The 21,119-nt window shown below is 48.2% G+C and overlaps 1 long non-coding RNA gene across 3 annotated transcripts; it reads left to right on the forward strand.

The window, feature by feature from the left end:
- The first annotated feature begins 17,351 nt into the window (after positions 1-17,351).
- On the forward strand, positions 17,352-20,898 carry LOC125156524 (uncharacterized). 3 transcript variants are annotated; one of them, XR_007148644.1, is made up of 4 exons: positions 17,352-17,533; positions 18,430-18,524; positions 19,174-19,285; positions 20,061-20,898. It is a non-coding gene; the product is annotated as an uncharacterized LOC125156524 (long non-coding RNA). The 3 variants fall into 3 exon arrangements; XR_007148646.1 differs by having other exon boundaries at positions 19,178-19,285; XR_007148645.1 differs by lacking the exon at positions 20,061-20,898 and adding an exon at positions 19,499-19,795.
- The last annotated feature ends 221 nt before the right edge of the window (positions 20,899-21,119 follow it).

Consider the following 21,119-nt stretch of genomic DNA (forward strand, 5'->3'; position numbering starts at 1 on the left):
AGAGTCTGGAATGTCACATTTCCGGGGCGTACATACAGGGAGGGGAAGACTTGGCAGCCATTTTCATAATCTGCCACACTAGGACACCAGTGAACTTCCAGAAGCCTGGCATCACAAGGCAGTACAGTGACAGAGGGCAGGCTTTGGGCTGGTAACCTTCAGATTTCATCACTCCAGTCCCTGCCTGGTGCAAACTGGCTCCAGCATCTGGGTCAATAAAAAAGATAAATACCCCAATACTCACCACAGATCAGCAAACCACAGCTTATTGTTTGGTCTAAAAAAAAAATCAATAGGGATGTTAAAATAAAAAACAAATGAAGACCAGCCTTGAAAATTCCTTGAGCAGACAAAACCACTTTAGTCATATAAGCAAAGCTTAATTTAGCTTATTTTGCAAGGCTAAGTTGACCTGGGTCATTTCTTAGTTATGTCTCCAGAAATCATAACCAAACCTACACTGTCGGGATGAGGTAACCACTGGCCAATTCCCTCTCATTTAGGAAAGTTCGAAAATCATAACCAATCACCATGAAGAATAGAGTGCGTGCTTTCTCACTAAGCTGCATTATAAATTACACCCCTGAGCCTCATTCTGTGTTTTGGTTTGCGTATTCCTGGTTTGCAAACTCTTTTGGTGGGTGCACAATAAACTTTTACTAGTGACTTCTTAGTTTTCCTTCTGTTACTTCTGAACTTTTGACAGGCACAATTATTCTAATACCATTAAACCCTATCAGAAGTGCCTAACAGTTAATGCTTTACAGAATCCCTTCCAGGGGTGCCTGGGTGGCCCAGCTGGTTAAGCCTCCAACTTCACCTCAGGTCATGATCTCCCGGTTCATGAGTTCAGTTCGAGCCCCACGTCGGGCCCTGTGCTGACAGCTCCGAGCCTGGAACCTGCTTCGGATTCTGTGTCTCCTTCACTCTCTGCCCCTCCCCTTCTCACACTCTGTCTGTCTGTCTCTCTCTCAAAGAATAAATAAACATTAAAAAAAAATTAAAAAGAATACCTTTCAAGTCTGTCATGCCCTTGTGTCCTCAGGATAACTTTATGAATTAGGCCCTCTTATGCCCATTTTTCAGATGAGGAGGTCAAGGCATAGAGAAGTGGTCTAAGTGTCCCCACCCACCCAGGATCATACTCTGTGTCTGATTCCAACACCACTTCTTCAGTGCTCTGCTGGCCGCCTTCCTTTTGGTAAAACAGATGCTGCTCCCTTGTTACTGATGGGGAGGTAGAGGCTCACAGCACCTGGTAAATCCATGACGCCTCTGAGAGTCGGCGCCTCTGTACATGGTCGCATTCATCAAGCCTTCGTTACCTGAGCTGGTCAGAAGCGCAGGGTTTCTTTTAAGGGGTGCCGAGACATTACAAGTAAACCTTTGCATGTTTTTGCTCTTTTGTTTGGGTTTAAGTAGCATCCAAGGATGCATGGATCTGGGCACAGAAAGTCTCATTTCCACTAGGTGATTCAGAATACGTGCAAACAAGAGGAACAATCTCAGTTTGGAGGAAAGAAAGAAAGAGACAAATACAACCAGCTGGTCTGAGGGTGTGACTGCCATACTCACAACACTGGCCTCTCCCGTGGCGGTGCTGGGCTCTGGGACCAGGGGGATGAACATTCCCACCCCAGTTTCTGCCTCGAAGGGCCACCAGGTGGCCAGCAGGCCAGACATTTGTTCTGGGGTGAGAAGTGTGGTACAGGGGAGCCAACAGCGGGCTTGAGGTCTTTCAGAAGCGGTTGCACTGTGTTTGCATGTTAGCACATCAGGAACTTGGCCATCCCTCCTGGTTTTCCACTCCTTCCCTGTATCAGACTGACCACCCACTCTGCCATGCCACATGCCACCATGGCCCACGAGCCTGGGAAGAGCCTTGCCCAGATGTGGACTTTGACCAGGGGACTGTGGGGCTGTGAAGATCCATCCATTTCAACACGAAGTGTTAGGAGGTGTCCCATCTCCTTGTATGCTTTGTTCCTTTCATGCCCTCATCTCATGAAGCAGATGCAGCCTTGGGATGCTTCCGGCCTGGGGGCAGAGACGTTGGAGCAAAGCCAAACCCATCCTCAGCCCTGCGCTTAAGAAACAGAAATTTTGGCTGCTGGAAACCATGGAGGTTTCGAGGTCGTTTATTAGGTAGACAGAAACGAACAAACAAAAGCTAATACCCCGATGTTTACAGCAGCACCATCAACAATAACCAAATTACACAAAGAGCCCAAATGTCTATCAACCGATGAATGGATAAAGAAGGTGTGGTTTATATATACAACGGAATGTTACTGGGCGATGAGAAAGAATGAAATCGTGCCATTTGCAACAACGTGGATAGAACTAGAGTGTATTCTGCTAAGAGAAATAAGTCAGAGAAAGATAAATATCAAATGATTTCATTCATATGTAGAGTTTAAGAAATGTGACAGATGAGCATAGGGGAAGGGAAGGAAAAATCAGATAAAAATGGAGAGGGAGGCAAACCATAAGAGACTCTCAAGTACAGAGAACAAACTGAGGGTTGCTGCAGAAGAGGTGGGTGGAGAGGTGGGTTAAATGGGTGACAGGCATTCAGGAGGGCACTTGTTGGGATGAGCACTGGGGGTTACAGGTCAATGATGAATCACTGGTTTCTACTCCAGAAGACCCCTGTTCTGTGCTCCATGTCAAGATTTGTGTCTCCCTCAACCTGCTCCATCCAGAGGACTGGTCTGTTTCTAGGGCTGGGCTCCAGTTTGCCTGGCACTGGTGTTGATAGGGGATCCATTCCAGGCATAGGAGAGTCTGGAGAGGCTCACACAGCCCCACTAGTATGTTCTAGTCGGTGCTGGGGTGAGGGTGCTCTGAGGGTGCCTGATGGCACCAACTGTGAAGTGGACGTCACACTCGGAGTCCTCAGCTCTTCTGGCCTCCAGAACACGGGGTTCCCACCCCCTGCTCTGAACCAAATGCCAAATGAAATGATGGGGACTGAAGGCAGGAGCCAGGAGCTGGAACAGGCTGCCAGCGTCCATGACGGACGTCCCCCTGGTGCCTGTCCCTCAGCTCACAGGAGCAGCTACAGGCAGTTCCTTCTGACCAGCTAGTGGAGAAGGAAAGTGCCCAAGCTTGGTTTGTGGCTCAGATGGCTTAACATGTGGCTCCAAACCAACAACAGATCACTCTGTAAATGTAAAATTATTAGACCATTTAGTTCTTGGGGTGGTTCCAAAGATTTATTATGGTAACGTATCAAGTCCTGCCACACAGAGGCGTCCAGCAAATGCAAGATGTTGATCTTCTTCCCTCTGGGGTCAGTAGCATCATGGGCACAGCAAGGGAAAGCTGAAGGCAAGGAGCTCAGGCCACCTGCAGTTGCCTTCTGTCATCTACCCCTGGTCCCTGCTCTGTTACTAGCCCACTGCCTTCCCATGCCAGTCTTCTAATTGTGCAGCCCAGGGAACCCCAAGGGTGCCACGTGATCGCATACGTCCACTCTCGGTGCACATCACCCTCTCAAAGCCCCTCCCAGGGGTCCCTCTGCCAGGCACTCTCTGGGGCTGACCAAAAGGATAATTTAGCAGCCATTTGGGCACCAATAGTGAAGCTTTGGCAAATGTGGGGAAGAGCTAAAATCTCTTTGACTTGAGTCTGTGTCCTGACCTCCCAGGAGGCCACACACACGTGCACACACCTGCTCACAGCATTCTGGAAGGGCAAAAGCAGAAAACAGATGAGCCGCTGCCCACAGGCAGAGTGGACAAGTGGGAGTCATGGAGAGATCTGCTGGTCCCAAAGCTGACTCTTCTGCCTTAGGAGGGGCTGTTATAAAAGAATACCCTTCGGTGGCTTCAGCAACAAACACTGCTTTCCTTTTTTTTAAAGGTTTATTTACTTGAGAGAGAGAGAGAGAGAGAGAGAGAGAGAGCAAGCATGAGCGGGGAAAGGGCAGAGAGAGAGAGGGAGACACAGAATCCGAAACAGGCTCCAGGCTCTGAGCTGTCAGCACGGAGCCCGATGTGGGGCTCAAACTCGTGAACCGTGAGACTGTGACCTGAGGTGAAGTTGGATGCTTAACCCACTGAGCCACCCAGATGCCCCAACAAAAACTTATTTCTCATGGGTCTGGAGGTTTTGCAGATCAGGGTACCAGTAAGGTTGGGTTCTTGGTGAGGACACCTTCCCAGTTGATAGATGGCCACTGTCTTGCTATGTCCTCACATGGCAGAGGAGAGAGAGAGCTAGTTTCCTTCCTCTTTATGCCCTAGTCCCTCCCAAGGGCCCTCCACTCCAAATACCATTGCATTGAGGGTTAAGGTTTCAATATATGAATGTGGGGGTAGGGGGACAGAGCATGCCATCCATAACACCATCTTAACAGAACTCATTCTTATCCTCTAGCACAGAAGTCGAAACCCGGCAGCCTGAAGGTCAAACTGGCCTCCCAGATCATGTCCCATTTGTTCTGGGTGTCTAAGGATAAATTGATTTAGTGAAAATATCTCTCATACGAATCCAGATTTCAAGTTCATCTTTAGAAGCGAGACTGGGAACACTTTGTACTTTCCCACTTGGCCACCATGGGCTGGGGCTGCTGTCTGCTGGAGAAGGGGCATATGAGCCCCAATGGCCACAGCCCTTTGCCCTCCCAGCCCCAAGTGTTTGTCATTTGATACCTATAGCACCAGTAGTTAGGGTGGCTTCTCTCATATTTGGAACACAACCAACCTCTTTATCATTTGAATTTGTAACCTGCACTTGAAGACAACCCTCTCTTTTAATAGATGAGAAAACCAAGACCCGGAAATCAGAAGGGAGCTGGGACTCGTGCATGGCACACAGCATGGAAAACACAATTTCTACAAGTTCTTCTTTTCCTTCAAGCCCAGCTCCACGTCCGTGCGATGTCTCCAGCAACATTCCAGCATGCAAAATTCTCCCCGTCCTCTGAACTTTGAACCACTGTGGTGATGAGGAAAGGCACAAAGATACAGAATGCCTTTGTCCCTTCTGTTCCTGTGCCCTTCTCTGTGTGGAATGGGTTTTGAAATGCTGTCCTGGTGAGGGGTCCAGGATGAACGTGCCCCCTGAGACAGTTCTGAGGCTGCTGATCTGATTTGGACATTAGTGATTTGACAGCCATTCCCTGCCTAAGCTGGTGCCCCTGTCCCTCCTCTTTCCAGGACACTGAGTTCCTCTAGACTGAACCTGGCTCCCCAGAGGAATCCTGGGCAACAAATGTGGCAGTTAGACAGGAGTGTTTGCTAAGCCAACATTCATAGGAGGCCTGGGACTCCTTTTCATTGCAGAAGGTTAGAAAAATGGTTCTTTTTTACTCCTCTGCCAGGCCACTGGGGGAGAATTGGGAGAATTTATGCACAGACAATAAGCTCCCTATCAAAGGCGACTGATGCTCCCAGCTGTGAAGGCCTATTGTTGAATTCACCACTCTGGGCTCTGTTTATCCTTTCATTGTGATGTATAATCACTGTTCCTTAAGGAAGTCTGTGTATCTTAATCAGATTTGACTTTGCAAATCTTGCATTTTCCCCAAGGAAACATGCAAATGGTTGCCTTTGCTCGGTAGCAGATTAACCCCATCTTGCTTCTTGCAAAAAGCCCAGGAAGTTGACATGAAGACACCGAAACATTACCACAGAACTGCAGACAGAGTTAAGAAGCACAGAGACTCTGTCTCTACCCTATGCAGCCCGTTCCCAGCACCCTAGCCTCAGTTGACCTACCTTCGGCATGCGTGTCTCCCCCAGGGATGGGGTGCCCATTCCTCTCCCTGGAAGACCATCCTCTTGCCGAACAAGTGCAGCTGCAGAGATGGTTGTTGTTTGTCAAGGACTAGGTGTTTGTGCCTGTTCTACCCTCGTCCTTCTCCTCTCCTCTGAAGGGCATGTCTGCCACGCACTCTTCAGGATGGCCCTTCCTCTGTGCATAGAGACCTGCCCACTCCCAGTCCCCTCTCTGAGCAGCAAGGCAATAAACCTCTCTGAGCTTCAATTTCTCCATCAGGAAAATTGGGATAATAATAATGCTCATCTGTGGAGTTTTGTGATGATTCACTTATATGACACATATACAGGACCACCTGACTGGCTCAGTTAAGCCTTCAACTCTTGACTTCAGCCTAGGTCATGATCTCAGGGTTTGTGAGTTCAAGCCCCGCGTTGAGCTCTATGCTGACAGTGCAGAGCCTGCTTGGGATTCTCTCTCTCTCTCTCTCTCTCTCTCTCTCTCTCTCTCTCTCTCTCTTTCTCTGCTCCCCCCCTGCTTTCTCTCTCTCTCAAAAATAAATAAATAAACATTTTTACAAAAGATAACACATGTACAGTAGAGTATGTATAAGAGCTCCTGGCATATAATGACTTCTCTGTAAGTGGTAGCTAATGATGTCAACATCGTCCTCGTCATTACCATTATCACCACCATGACTATCATCACCATCATTACCACCACCATCACCATGGTAACCGTCATCATCACTACCACCACCATCATCATCACCATTTTCTTATAAATGGTAATAAACAACCCTGGATCCCTCTACATTTTCTCATATGATTTGGCACATGAAACCTTTATTGTCCTGGTTGCCTCATAGTGACAATGTTCCTAAGATCAGCCATCAACTGACCCTTAGTTCCCCTGTCTTTAAGTGGGAAACTAATGTGTCATACCCCCTTGCACAGGGGCTGACCCACAGTAGAGGCCATAATAGCATCAGTCTCCCTGTGGATACGTGTTCTTGTGTAGGATGTTGCTTGTTTGGTTTTCTCTTCCTTTGGGGAGCTCAGGGCACTGCCATGAACACTGAGAAGGACCAACAGTTGCTCTTGGAACTTGCTGTATTTTCATTCTGTCTCTGCATAGTAACAGTGATGACATCAGGGCAGGTGTGATTGCTCCCACTGAGGGTGCCAGGAATTGGGAGGCCAAGGCATGCACTGGTTATCTCAAGGTTTACTTTTGCAAAGCTCCACCTCCCATTCTCAGCCACTAGACAGCAGATTCTAGGGTGGCATCCTTTGCCACCCCTGTGGTTCCAGTCAGTTGCTTAGACTCAGGAGACTTGGTTTCAGACACTACATAAATTACAGACATTTCCTGTCTGTCGGCCTCGGTTTTCTCGTCTTGTTAAAAGGGGGTCATAGCAGCACCTACATCATTGAACTGTGAGTACTGAGTGAGACAATCCGTCGCAAGTGCAAGCACAGTGAGTCTCAGTAGCAAACAATAAACTGGACATTTTTCATCTTAAAATGGTTATTTTCCATCTTAACAACTCTCACATCACAGCTGTCATGAAGAGAGCTTTACAATTATGGTCCAGAGCCTGGCATGGACCAAGTGCTCAGGGACTGTTCCTGCTTATATCATCTTTACTAGGATTTTGCTCCAAGGCTCCAGCCCTTCTGCCACTGCATCTGAGCTACCCACAGGTCATTGTACGTGTCCAGTCTAATGGGCAGAGTTGGCAGCTATATGGGCCATCCCTCACTCTGACATACATCCAAAAAAGTTTTCAAGCTGAGTTCCAGACACCAGCTCTGGACTGGCCACTCAGGGATCCATCCAGAGCCACATGCAGGCTGTCAGGCCTGGAAGCCTTCTCACCTCCACCTGGCACTTCCAGCTCCAAGGCCTGGGGGCTGAAGAGTGCTCAGGTGGTAGATAATTATCCCCTGTGCTGTTGCCCGCATTTAGATGAGACATTATTCAAATCCATCACCTCTTCAAAGAGCTTTGTCATCTTCCTGGGCCCCGGGACATGCAGCCACAGAGCCACCTACCTTCCTGGACAGCCTGGGAGTGGGCTGTCAGGAACACGTACAGTCAGTGTGGTTTGTTTTCTGCGATGTTTCCACCACATAGCAATCTCTGCTCCTACCTAGCCTTCTTCCTGGGATCTCTAACCTTTGTGTTGGTTCCTTTCAAGGAAGGGACAATGGGAGGGAGGGAGGAAAGAGCAAGCGTGGAAGGAAGGAGAAGGTAGACAGGAAGGGGGCAAAAGGGAGGAAGAGAGGAAGAAAGATGGAAGGAATTACCTGCATGTGTCCAGATTTTCTGCTTGCACCCCTCCCCTATGTACGTCCACAGTGCATGGACAAGCGTGTAGTAGGGCCATGAATCCAGAGCAGTTGTGATAGGTCTTCCCTTCCTTTCCACAAAACATGTATCCTAGTCTCCAGGGACTGGGATGATCTGTGTCCTGTGGTTGCATGGGACTGTACCAGCTGAGCCTTCAGGGAGAAACTGCTGCCCAGCACCCAGCGCCAGGCAAGGCTCCAGCTCTCAGCCCCTCTGTTTGGTTTTCTGATGCATAAACACACCACCATTGATTTTTCCATTCTATTATGGATGGACGTCTCCCTTGCTTCCAATTTTGTGCTGCTATGAATAAAGCTGCATGAACATTCTTACACATTTCTTCTTACACGAACATACTCATTTATTTTTCTTATGTGTACACCTAGGAGTAATATTTTTAAATCATAGGGCTGGTACATAGTTAAATTTAATAGGTAATGCCATGGCGTTGTCCAAAATGATTTTACAAACTCACACTGCATCAGCAATGTATGAATGTTCCAGCTGTTTCAAATCCTCACCGACAACTGGCACTATCAGAATTTTTTCGAGTACATTTTAGATGATCTAGTTGGCTTTGTAGTTTTAACTTTCATTTACCTGAAAAATAATGGTGTTGGACATTTTGTGATCTTATCGGTCATTTGGAGACCCTGTTCTGTGAAATACTAATTCAAGTCTCTGCCTATTTTTCATTGCTGTCTTTCTTATTAATTTGTACCCATTATTTATTTAAAATACAAGCTTCCTGTCAGATACATGTACTATGAAAGTCTTCTCTTGACCTATGGCTTATCTTTTTCTCTCATTTAGAGATGTCTTTTGGTGAACAGAAGTTCTTAATTTTAATTACACTATATATGTGTATACACTATATACATATTGTAATGCCCCTGATTTCGAATCCGAGAGACCACCAAGGAGCCGATACCGATGCAAACGCACGAGGGTTTATTTGCAAGCTCGAGCTTGGGCCCAAGTATACCCGACACAGCGGAGCAGGGACTTGGACCCCTAGGTTAAGAGGCGTAGCAGTTTTATAGGGGCCAGTGGCCAATGAGATTGTAACACACACAGAAAGTTGCAAAGTCATGTCAGTCCACACTCAGGTGGCCAATTGAATTACAATTTACCCTATAGTAACTGTTTGAACTAGCCTATCACTCTGGTCAGAATTGGTGCGCAAGTTTGGCAGGCAAAAGGTGGGGTTTACATTCTTTGGTGGTTAGGGGTTCTGCATTCCTATATGAGCTGGTTTCCAGTAAGGGTGTGCTCAGTGGCTTGACTACGGTGGGGGAGCATCTTAAGCAATAAGCGGGTCATGTGGGGGTTATATGTGAGATGGTGGGTGTAGCACAAAATGGAGTTAGTCTTGCTCTGCTTGTCCAGGGGTAGGGGATTTTTGTTAAATTCCTTGGGTCCCACAATATATATGCTTTATAGATACATATTTATAATTTTATTTTTGGTTAATGCCTTATTGCATCCTGCTCAAGAAACACAAAAGTTATGAAGATATTGTCTCCTATTTTATTCTGAAAGCTTTAATGTTTTACATCTTACATGTAGGTTTATGATATATTTCAAATTATCTTCATGTATGGTGGGGGGTAAGAGTCCAGAGTTTCTATTTTCCATATGGATACCCAGTTGTTCCAGTATTATTTGCTGAAAGAAATAATTGTGTCCACCAAAATACTGGAGTGACTTTCTAGAAAGTCCTGGTTCTATCTCTAGACACTCCTTTCTTTTCCATTTGTATGTTTAATTATCCTTGTGCCAAGATCACACTGTCTTTACTACTATGGACTTAAAAGAAGCCTTTCAATAATGTAGAATAAGTCTCTCCACTGTATTTTCCTTCAAGCTTGTCTTGGTTTATAGTAAGTCCTTTGCATTTTCACGTAACTTGTGATTTTGCCTGGTATTGCATTGAATCTCTAGGTCAACCTGGACATTGACAACACTGAGTTTTCCAATTGTGAGTATGGTATATCTCTCATCTATTTAGATCTTCTTTTAGTCTCTCTCTTGGATTTTGTTGTTAGAAATTGCACGGGTCCACTTGTCCCCTGCCCCAGCTTCTGGAATGGGAGGAGACCCAGAAGGCACTACAGTAAGGAGAAATGTGAGGCCAGACGGCAGGAGCTCTCCAGCCAACATGGCCCAAGGGAGAAATGGCTCCACCTGCAGAAGAGCCTGCCTGCACCGAATCCCTGCAACACTCATTCAGTAGTTGGCTGCGAGAGGCTCAGGAGAAATGTGGCCTCAGCACAAAGAAGTGGATTCAGAACACAGCCACCGGCAATGTCAGGAAGTGCCAGACCCAGGATTTGACCCCAGAAGCCAGGCTCCAAAGTCCATTCAATTCTCTTCATACTATGCTCCGTAATCTCATAGAGATATAACAAGGGTTAAAAAGTAGTAAGCTAGGAAGCACTGTGTCCATGCACATTGTATGTCCTCATCAACCATAGGTTGTTGTTGTTTTATGCCTCAGGGGCAGGTCTAGATGGGATTCCAAATAAAAGTACTTCAGCAGAGTTCGTTTCCACTCTACCACTGATACCCAAACCAGGATTTGTCATCTGGCCGTCCTGTTTCAAGTTGCATTTAAGAAAAACGAAACAAGGCAATTCTAAATCAGCAATACAATTAGAGTTCTTCATCTAGCATCCAAGTTTCTCCAAAATCTACACCTCCCCCTGCTGCCCCTTCACATTCTCCATTCACTCCTGGTAAATACTAGCCTCCAGCAAACTCATTTCTGTTCCAACAACACACCCCTGCGAGTATGTGGATCACACTCTTCAACTGCCCCAGGTGGAAATGGTTCCCCCATATGTGGCTTTCCAAATCCTCCCCAGCCATGCAGCTTAGTGCTCCAGTCCCTTCCAGAACCTTCCCTGCAAGGCCCAGCCCATAAAGATCTCTCCAACTCCAATTCCAACTCCAACATTGTCTGCATTGGCCACTTGGTAATTAATCGCGTTTCGCAAATGCTCTTCACCTGACACTGAAACATACCTCTGTTATTTTATTTTGAGTGTTTCTGTGTTGTCCCCAAAATGGAACTGAAAGCTCATCCAGGAGGCACATCACTTCCAAAAAGCCATTCAATTCATCAAAATTCTTCCTAAGCCTTTTAAGCCACAAGAAAATTTACAAAACAAGTTAGACTTGTCTTTTCCTTCCAAGAAACTGATGTGAGCCCTGGACTAGAATACCCAGGATGAGGGTTCAAGGTTGAATTCTGCCACCGACAAACCATGTGATCTTACACAAATCACTTAACCTCTATGAACTCTTTGTCAAATGGAAATATTCTTTCTCAAGGTTTGCATTTTGAGATGAGGGTGGGAGAATTCCAAGTAGAGGGAACACGGTACGAAATGTCCCAAGTACTACCTCAGGCATTGTGTTCCAGGCCTGACCCCTCTCATCATCGTGCCTTCTGCAGAAACAGGCTGGACCAAGTCCTAAAAGCTGATGAGGATTGGCCAGTGGGTTCAGATATTCCTTTGGGGTGCAAGACAAAGTCACTGAAAGTTTTGAGCAGGGTAGTACATGATAATATTATGAAGAAGTTCACTTGTTCACAGTAGATTTTATCAGAGTACAACATACTTATAAAAAAGCGAACATTATCAAGCTCAACAAAGTTTTTTTTCAAACCAGACACTTACGTTACTAATAACCAAATAAAGAAATAGATCATTAGCAGAATCTAAATAAGCTTCATGCTCCCTTCCAATCACTGCTTATTCCCCAAGAGTGATCACATGACTAATTTCAAACACCATATGTGAGTTTTGCATATTTTTAAAAATTTCATTCAAATAGAATTATAGAGTATGTCCTCTTTTGTATGTTTCCCCCCTCAAAATAGTTTGTGAAATTCACCCACAGTACTGTAGTTGCAATTCATGCCTTCTCATTGTTAGTATATTTACTAACTGAACATGCCACCTTATTTATTTACCCTACTGTAGACAGACATCTGGGTGGTTTCCAGTTTTGGGTGATTATGAAATTGCTGCTCTGAACGTGCATGTTAGTATGAATTGATGAATATATGTGCGCAACTCTTTCAGGGAGATACAGGAGGATGGAATTGTGGAGTCTTAGAGCATGCTGGTGTAAAAAACCATTGAACTGATGAGTCCCCACAACAAAAATGTGTAAGTTCCATTGCTCAGCATCTTTACCAACACCTGGTATCGCCAGTGTTTATCAGTGTAGCCCTTAGTGGTTTCATAGTCCCTCATGTTTGGCATTATCTCGTAGTGTCTCTGATTTTTATTTCCTTCATGACTATAAAGTTGACCATCTTCTCTTGTATTTATGGTACATTTGTGATGTCTCTGCTCAAGCCTTTGTTTGGGGTTTCTGTGAGATCCATATCTACTTTTATTGATTTTTAGGTATTTTTTTAATATGCCAGATATGAGTCCTTTGTTAGATGAATGCTTTACAAATATCTTCTCCTATTCTATGGTTCGCCTTTTCAGTCCCTAATGGCGCTCCAGGCTCATGGGGCAGCCATTGATTTTGTGCCACTCTTTCCCCAGTCCCAGCAGGAAGGACACCTCAAATCACTTCTTTCTCATTTCAGGACACCTGTGTACGAGTGCAATCTTGCCCAGGGCTCTATTAACCTTCTCCTCCCGAAAATATCAGAGTCTGAAGGGACCCAGATTGTTTGGACATTCCACATGATACCACATTGCTTTAACACATCAGTGGCATCTTGCTAATTGGGAGAGATGCACAAGATACAGCAAGAATGTTGAATAAGATCTCTGTAAGAAACCTATGCTCCAGGGGTGCCTGGGTGGCTCAGTCAGTTAAGCGTCCAACTTCGGCTTGGGTCATGATCTCGCGGTTCGTGTGTTCAAGCCCTGCGTCGGGCTCTGTGCTGACACCTCAGAGCCTGCTTTGGATTCTGTGTCTCCCCCTCTCTCGGCCCCTCCCGTGCTCATGCTCTGTCTCTCTCTGTCTCTCAATAATAAATAAACGTTAAAAAAATTAAAAAAAAAAAAAGAAACCTGTGCTCCAAAGGGTGGGAATAAACCATATTAAGATTTTAAGGATCCAGTGGTCTGGGGTATTCTGGGACTTTCCCACCAAAGAAAAATGCCCAATTATTGCATTCACACCTCCCTCCTCCCAGTAAGAAGGAGGCGCTATATCTGACAGCTTTCACCAGGTTCTAGAGGAAGTACATATTCTGCACATTGGAATTCTGTTCCAATTTATTTACTATGTGACACAGAGGCTGCCAGCTTTGAGTGGGATCGGAACAAGGTTCAGGCTACACTGCCAATACACTGCCACTTGAGCCCTGGGAAGTGACAGGCCCTAGGGTAGAAGAAGTGTCTGTGGTAGGAAAAGATGCCACAGGAGGGTTTTGGCAAGCCCTAATAAGGAGAATCCCAAAGTGGACCCGAGTATCTGGAGCAAGACCATGCCAATAAATACCTGCCAGAGTGAGAGTTGGTCCTGGTTGAGAAGGAACACCTGATCACAGAGCATCAACTGACCATGTGGCCAGAATTTCCCATAAATGGAACCACGGTAACCATGGTAACCATGGTGGCAGGGATGGAAGGTAAAGCCTGGGTTCCTCTCATCAAGGGTGCCCTGGATTCTGCAGCCACAAATGTGCATCCTGTCAACAACCAAGATCAGCACTGAGCCTGTAATATGGAACCATTTTTCAGAGATCAACTACCTGCTCAGTGCCAAGTGAAGCTGTGCTGGACCCCTTCCTCCCTGGGGGGGGGGGGGCGGGTGGGGAGGAACAGATCACCACCATCGAAACTGACACACGTGGGGACTGGGGTGCCCTCAGCCGGAACCAGTCTCATGGGGCTCATGGAACATTTGCTCCTCCTCACACAGAGAGAGCTGCCTACCCCAAGACATCCACCCTCCCCGGTGACTGGTTGGTGCTGGGGTCCAAAGACCTGGCCCCAAACCTCTAACTGGAAGAACCATCCTGGCTGCCGCTCTGGGTTCTGCCAACCCACCTTCCCTCACCCCTGAAAGCAGGCTCCAGCCCCCCCTCCTGAGTGAGCACCCCCTCTCAATGTCTTCCTCGGGGAACAGGAACTGCCGCAGGTATTCTCTGCACTCAGAAAGACTTAAAGGAAGAGAGAAAACCAGCTCTGTGGACTAGGGAGAAGGGGTGCTTTGGGTGGAGGACACAGCAGGAGAGGGGACGGAGACACCCCCAGGGAGGCAGTGAGTCCAGCTTTATTCTGGGAATGAGAAGGAGGCTGGTGTAGCTGGAGCTAAATGAGCAAGGCTAGACAGCAGGAGACAGCAGGAGAGGAGGGGGTGTGGGGCAGCCTGAGGGAAAGAAAACCAGCTTCCACCGTGAGAGAGGCAAGACTCTCCAGGGGAGATCAGGAGAAGTTACAGGATTCCAGATCTACATGTTATGAAAATTGCTCCGGCTGCCGGACAAGGTGCGGCAGAGGCCAGGAGGCGCTCTTGCAGGGATTCAGGAGACATGGTGGTCAAACGATGAGGATGTCCTGCCACCCACGGGGTCGCTCTTAACATCTTCCCTAATGTTGTAGACAAGGGACACCGGGAGTCAGGAGGCTTTAAGAACTGCTAGGGAAGAGCCTCTCTAAGAGGGAATCTGCTGGGCTGGCCTTCCTCCCGTGGACCCCTTGTCCATCATGTGACTCAGCATAAACTGCTGGCCCCTCTCTTGGTCACCCCTGCACCTGCCGTAGGCTGCAGTGGATGGTTTTTTCCCAAGCCTGCTTTGCCCTGGGTGGGGGGGGGGGGGGCGGTCCTGGGAGCTGGAACTCCATAGTAGTTTTCCTTCCATCCTCTTCCCCCTGGGGCTCGGGGACCAAGGCAATGCTTGTGGAATGAACAAACTCATAAACTATCTGGTTTCTTCTCTGAGCTAAGGCAAGTCCATTTCCCACCTTACGGAGGAGGAGGCTGAAGCTCAGGGAGGCTAAATATCTTGCAAAACTGCAAAGACATGATGTGGATCCAGACCCAAGTCCAAACCCCAACCTTGGTTTTGAATCGTGATGAAATGGGTAACAAACATCATACTTGAGGAAATACTATTGAAAGCAGTATTCTAACTCAGGTTATATATATGTCAGGTCATATATATATATATATATATATATATATATATATATAGTGATTATTACACACACACACAGGATAACTCAATCTTTACTTTTATATGCAAGGAGGAAATATATGTCTTTATAGTGTATGTCCTTTATAGTGTGTGTCCTTTATAGTGTGTGAACATATGCAGTAGCACCAGCTTCCATGCTAATGTTTCACGTATAACATCTCATGAAATCCTACCAAATCTAGGATTGGCATCACCATTTTAAAAACAAGGACGGTGGGTTTGGCGAAGGTAACCATCCTAACCTGGCTTCTAGGGTCGCAAAGTTGACCTGACTTTTGACCATGACGTTTATTGCCACATGTCTGTAGAATGCGTCTAGGTGCCGTGTGCCCTAAGGATAGGATGTACCCACATGCGTTTTGTGCTCTTCATAGGTATGTTGGATATGAACCCATCATGTAGGTGTGTCGAGATGCTGTACTACCAGCTGCGTGGAGGGCTTATGTTTTCATACCTGTTTACTGTGAAGGGATTGTCTGGGCTGAATGTCTGTGTCCCTCCAAAAACTCCTATGTTGAAGCCCAAGCCCCCAGTGTGGTGGATGGTATTTGGAGGTGGAGCCTTTGGGTGATCATTACTTTTAGATGAGGCCATGGGAGCCCCATGATGGGATTTGTGCCTTTATAAGAAAAAGAAGAAAGAGCTCTTTCCATGAGCACACACTGAGGAAAGGCCACGTGAACACACAGCCAGAAGGCTGCTGTCTGTAAGCCAGGAAGGCAGCCCTCTCTACACCCCAAATCTGCCACCACCTTGACCTCAGAGTCCCTACACTCTAGAGCTGTGAGAAACAAATATTTGTCGTGTGAGCTGCCCAGCCTGGGGTGTCCCAGCTATGGCAGCCCGAGCTAAGACAGGGGTCTCTGTGATACATACATATGCAGACAGGAAAATCGCTTTTGCTGCTTTAAGAGTAGAATTATTTTTCTGGTCTTTTGATATCCCTTTTCATGGCTTACCTGGCAAGACATTAATCATGGCAAGCTTAAAATAACTTTAAATTCAATTTTCTTTCCTCTTGAACGCCAGCCACAGAGCCTGTTTACAGGGAGCACCAAACAAAAGTGGAGGACAAGGGGGAAAAAAGTTCAATCAATGTTCCCTCTTGTTAATTGGGGATTTATTACTGGTTCACTTGCTCACAATGGGAAGGAACAGAGCCACCCTCCAGGTCCTGGGCCCTGGGCCGCTAATTGGAATCTGGGCTGATTCTCTGTGGACGCCTCACAAAGGAACACAGAGCTGAAGACAAAATGGAATTTTTATCTGTTTATGATTCTCTGCAGCCTGAGAGGCGTTTCCTAGAATGTGTGGGCTCGTCCCTCAGCACACCACACTTTGTCAGGGGGCAAGAGGGCTTCTCTCCACATGCATTTTTGGGAGCAATGTCCCCGTAGACTTGTGTTCTTTTATTCATTGACTCACACATTCATATCCGGATGGGCTTTTGCTGATGCCCCACTAAGCGCAGGCCCCGTGCTGGGCCCTGGACAAGACACCTCCAGCCCTCGGGCAGCTGACCCGGCCAGGGAGAAGCCGGCCCCACAGCCACCTGCCTGTTCCACTGAACGTGGGGACAGGAGCTCTGGGAGTGCAGAGAGGGGCAGGTCGGTTGTCCTGGGGGTTCAGAGAAGGTCAGTCCACTGAGTTCTGAAGAGCAAATAGAAGTTTGGAGGGTAAAGGAGAAGGCAAGGACATCCACAGGAGAGCCTGGGAGCCTGGATGGGACGTCCCCGTGGCTGCAGCACCTGCTGTCCCTCCTAAGTGGCCTCCAGTCGCCACAGACAGAGTTGTTAAGTGTTGGGTATCTGGGGCAGACAGAGCCTACAAGGTCCTGAGGAGACAGGTCAGAGAGACCCCAAAGGGAGTTTTTAAAGCCATTTCTGGGGATGGGTTGAGGAGGAAAGGGAGATACAGGGGGCTTGGAAAAGCCCAAGCCATGAAGTCAAAAGGTGGATGCATGTGGGGAGGGGAGGAGAGGGAAACGCACTTCTGGACGGATTGCGGGAGGTCTGGCCCCGCAGGGCTGAGGGAACTTGGGTGGGCAGCAGCGGGACCTCACCTGCTGCCGCTCAGGAGACTAACGGCTCCAGTGCTGGCTCCCTGACAGCATGACCTCTGCCCCCGAGCTTACAGAACACGCTCCCACGCAGAACCCCACTGAGCCTCACACAGCCTGGGACACACGCGGTGCCGTCCTCACACACAGAGACTGTGTCTCCTGCTCAGCAACCCCCAGCTTCAGGGAGCACTTGCTGGACGCACCAGGTCAGCCCCCCCGCATGCATGTGTTCCGGCCCCAGCCGGCCCGATGCACCTGCCTCCCTCTGCTTTTCCTCCTCACCGATCTGCTCGGCCCCAGTGGAGTCCAAATGCTCCAGCCTGGTTTCCAATCCCTTCATCTTTCTGGCCCGGGGTCTTTCTGGCTCTGGCTCCCACTGCCTGGACCAGCAACCCACCAGCCCCTAACCTGACTCACCCCTCCCTACACATAGCTCGCGTAGCTCAGGTCTTCCGTGGGGGAGATGCCCCCCTGTCTAAAATAACCACCCCATTCTCCACCTCCATACTTTATTTTATTTTTTTTAACTTAATCTCCTTTATTTATTTATTTATTTATTTATTTTTGAGAGAGCGAGAAGGGAAGGGACGGGAATGGGGGGAGGACAGAGAGGGGTGAGGAGAGAGGAGCTGAAGCGGGCTCGGCACTAACAGCAGACAGCCCGATGTGGGGCTTAAACTCAGCAGCCGTGACATCGTGACCTGGGCTGAAGTCGGACACTTAACCTACTGAGCCACCCGAGAGCCCCTCCACCTCCATAACTGAGATCAAATTCAGTAATGGATCCCATGTGATTAGCGCTCCACCTGCCCTCATAGGCTTAGGGCTGTGGGGTTATTCTTATTCCCCCTCAGAACGTACCACAGAATTCAGCCTAGAATAGCTGATCCAATAATGTTTTAGATGAAAATATGAGTTTATGAGAGATAATGGGGGCAGAGGAAACAACTGAAAACAAGCTCCTGGCTCCAATGGTGCCTTTGTGATGACATCATGTAGCTTCACCTGTAGCGGGAAGGGTTTGCATTCAGTGGACCACCTGGTTGGTTTGTTTGGTTTTTTTTTTTTTTTTTTTTTTTTTTTTCCACCTGCCGGTCAGCAGCCTGTAAAAGGCCGCCCCCTGGCGGTCCGCCACTGACACCAGCACCTCAGAGTCCATAAACTACAAGGTCAAGGTGAACCGGCCACACAGAACAGGTATTTCCCACAGCACCACGGGTTTCCGTGACCATAAGCCGCCAGCCTGTTGGCCAGCATCTTCTGTAGGCTGCTCTGGTCAGGCAAACTCATCCCTTTGTACATAAATGGGTCTAGAAGTCTGAGCTGGAAGGGAGTTCAGGGACTGAGCCTGTAGTTCAGGGACCGCCAACGGGTAGCACTGATGTCACCCTCCCCTGCTGCACACTGACAGGCATCACTAATAGATCACAGCACTCTCCCTGCTGGGGAAACACCCAAATCCTTCAAAACACCCCACCGCAGGCAGCCACTGGCAATCAATCTGAATCCACCTGTCAGATGAAAGCTGAGGCAGTCAGGTGCCCGGCAGAAAGGAGATGTCCCCCTCAGCCAGGAACGTCGCAGAGACTAGGAACAAAAGGACTCTTGCCGGAAGGGACCCTAACAAAGGATCAGTAGCAGTCGGGACCAGTTGGGACCAGTAGCAGTCGGTGGGGGAGACATGGCCACCCCTAGAGAAGAGGAGAGGGGAAGACTTGGTGTTAGGAGCTGGGTTCAAAGCCGGAGCCCTGCAGAGATGGGTACAGGTCGTGACTGGGCAGCAAGGCAGGGCAGGAGCAGACGAGCAGATAACCCAACCTTTCTCTCCTCTACCCCTCGCCTCAAGCCAGCCATTGTCCAAACAGCCTGGAAGACAGGAGGCAGTGACGCTTCATGACATATTTCACTGTTACCAGCCAGCATCCCAGGACACACGTCAGGACAGAGAAAGGCTGGTGGTAATCCTGAACATGGCATGGACAGGGGTCTGGGTTTTGGAGAATATCTTAGGTCAGGACCTGAGAGCAGAGCCTGAGACAGGGGTGGGATTCACCTGACTCATTGAGGGGGGGACCCACAGGAAGTAAGGGAGGCAGAGCAGGGGAGGGGCCTCCGTTGAGCCAGATCACAGTGGGGAGGGTCTCCACAGAGCTGCTTCCCTGCTCCAGCAGGCAGGGGGCTGGCCATCTGTTCTCCTTTATCGGCCAGTCATTGGCTGCAGGCTGTCCCCAGGGAGGGAGCACGCTCTCCGAGGCAAGGACAAATGTTAGAAGGGGACGCTGAGGAGCCGTCGTGGAGGCTGGGAGCACCTCCCACATGAAGGAGACCTGAGCCAAGCACCAGCCCCGCCCCTCACAGAGGAGATGAGACAACAGACTGCCACTTCTTAGCCGAGTGACAACAGACAAAACTTTGACTTCTCTGAGCCTCCATGTGGGTGTCTGTGAATGGCCATCAGTCCCAGTAAAGTCGAGCCCCACAACAGTCCAGACTGGCAGTTTCTCTCCTCCTTAGCCATGTCCTGTGATCTGCAGCCTGAAATGTAGGGTCATAGGGGCCTGACCCTTGGGGAGGCCGGGGGGGGGGGGAAGGGGAGGGAGGGTGGTGGGCAGCCATAGGTGGCTCTTTCAGCAGGCAGAAGCCCAGTGGTTGACACCAGGCCACTCCAGGCCCCCTTGAGTTACACAGTATATGCATTATTTTTTGTGTGTCCGTGTTTCCCTACCCAACTAGACTATTTGGCCTTGAGATTAGAAGTGAGTTTGGGCTCCTACATACAACCAGGGCCCAGGAACTAGCAGGTGATCACCAAATGTTTGCTGAATTGGGATAAAGCAGTCAAGGCCAGCCATAGCCCAAAGACACTCACGGCAGAATGGATCCAGCCTCATAGAAAGGGAGGGTGGACGGTGAAGGAAACTTCACAAATGCCCCAGCAAGTCAACAGCAGACCCTACATAAGAACCCAGAAGTGGAGTCCCAGCCTGGGGATGTGGGCCAGGCTTAAAGGCCAGCAGTACTCACTGGGTACAAGAATGTGCTTGGAAATAATGGAAAACCAGTCACCACTTAGGTGACAATGGGACTGAAAGTGTCTAAGGAATAAGAACGTACCCCCAAGAAGTCTTCGAGAAAGGCCAGCGGTGTGAATCTGCCTCTTCTTCTCGGTCTGCATTTCCCTACCTCATCTTGTGGAACGAGGGGCAATTGAAAATGCTAAGTGGTGTTGGCATCCACTGTTCCCTTGTCACCGGTCCTTGAAGACTTGGTGTGTCTGGGGTGTGAGTAAGCACGTGTGCATTTGGAGGACTGTCACTGCTTTTCTCACGTCACTCAAATCCCTGTATGGTTAATTAAAAGCCATGGCATCATCTCTACTGTGACATGGGATGATCCCTGCTCTACGATCCGTCATCCTAATTAGCAAGGAGAGAAGGGATTTGTCTGCTTTCAATGTGTATGTTTTAAAGCTGGCGACACTCACAGGAGATGGGCCTGAGCGAATCCAGCATGAAATTCTATTCAGAAAATTGTTTGTGAATTTTGAAACATGATCTTGGGCTTGTTCAGATCCAGGTCCCTTGTATTATTTCAACTGATAAATAAGTAATAAAGCAACAGTAACAATTATGAAAAGTATACTGACAGCTGATGCCCATTTTATTGCTCTCCACAGGCTTTGTCAGTGTTTCCCAAAGTGGGTTCCAAGAACCCTAGACCTTCAAGATGCTCCTTGACAAAATGACCCGGTACATTTGGCATTTGGGGCTCACATAGACTTCTCTTGGAGAC

This window comes from Prionailurus viverrinus, chromosome F2, assembly GCF_022837055.1.
Source record: "Prionailurus viverrinus isolate Anna chromosome F2, UM_Priviv_1.0, whole genome shotgun sequence".
In the NCBI taxonomy this organism is placed as follows: Eukaryota; Metazoa; Chordata; class Mammalia; order Carnivora; family Felidae; genus Prionailurus; species Prionailurus viverrinus.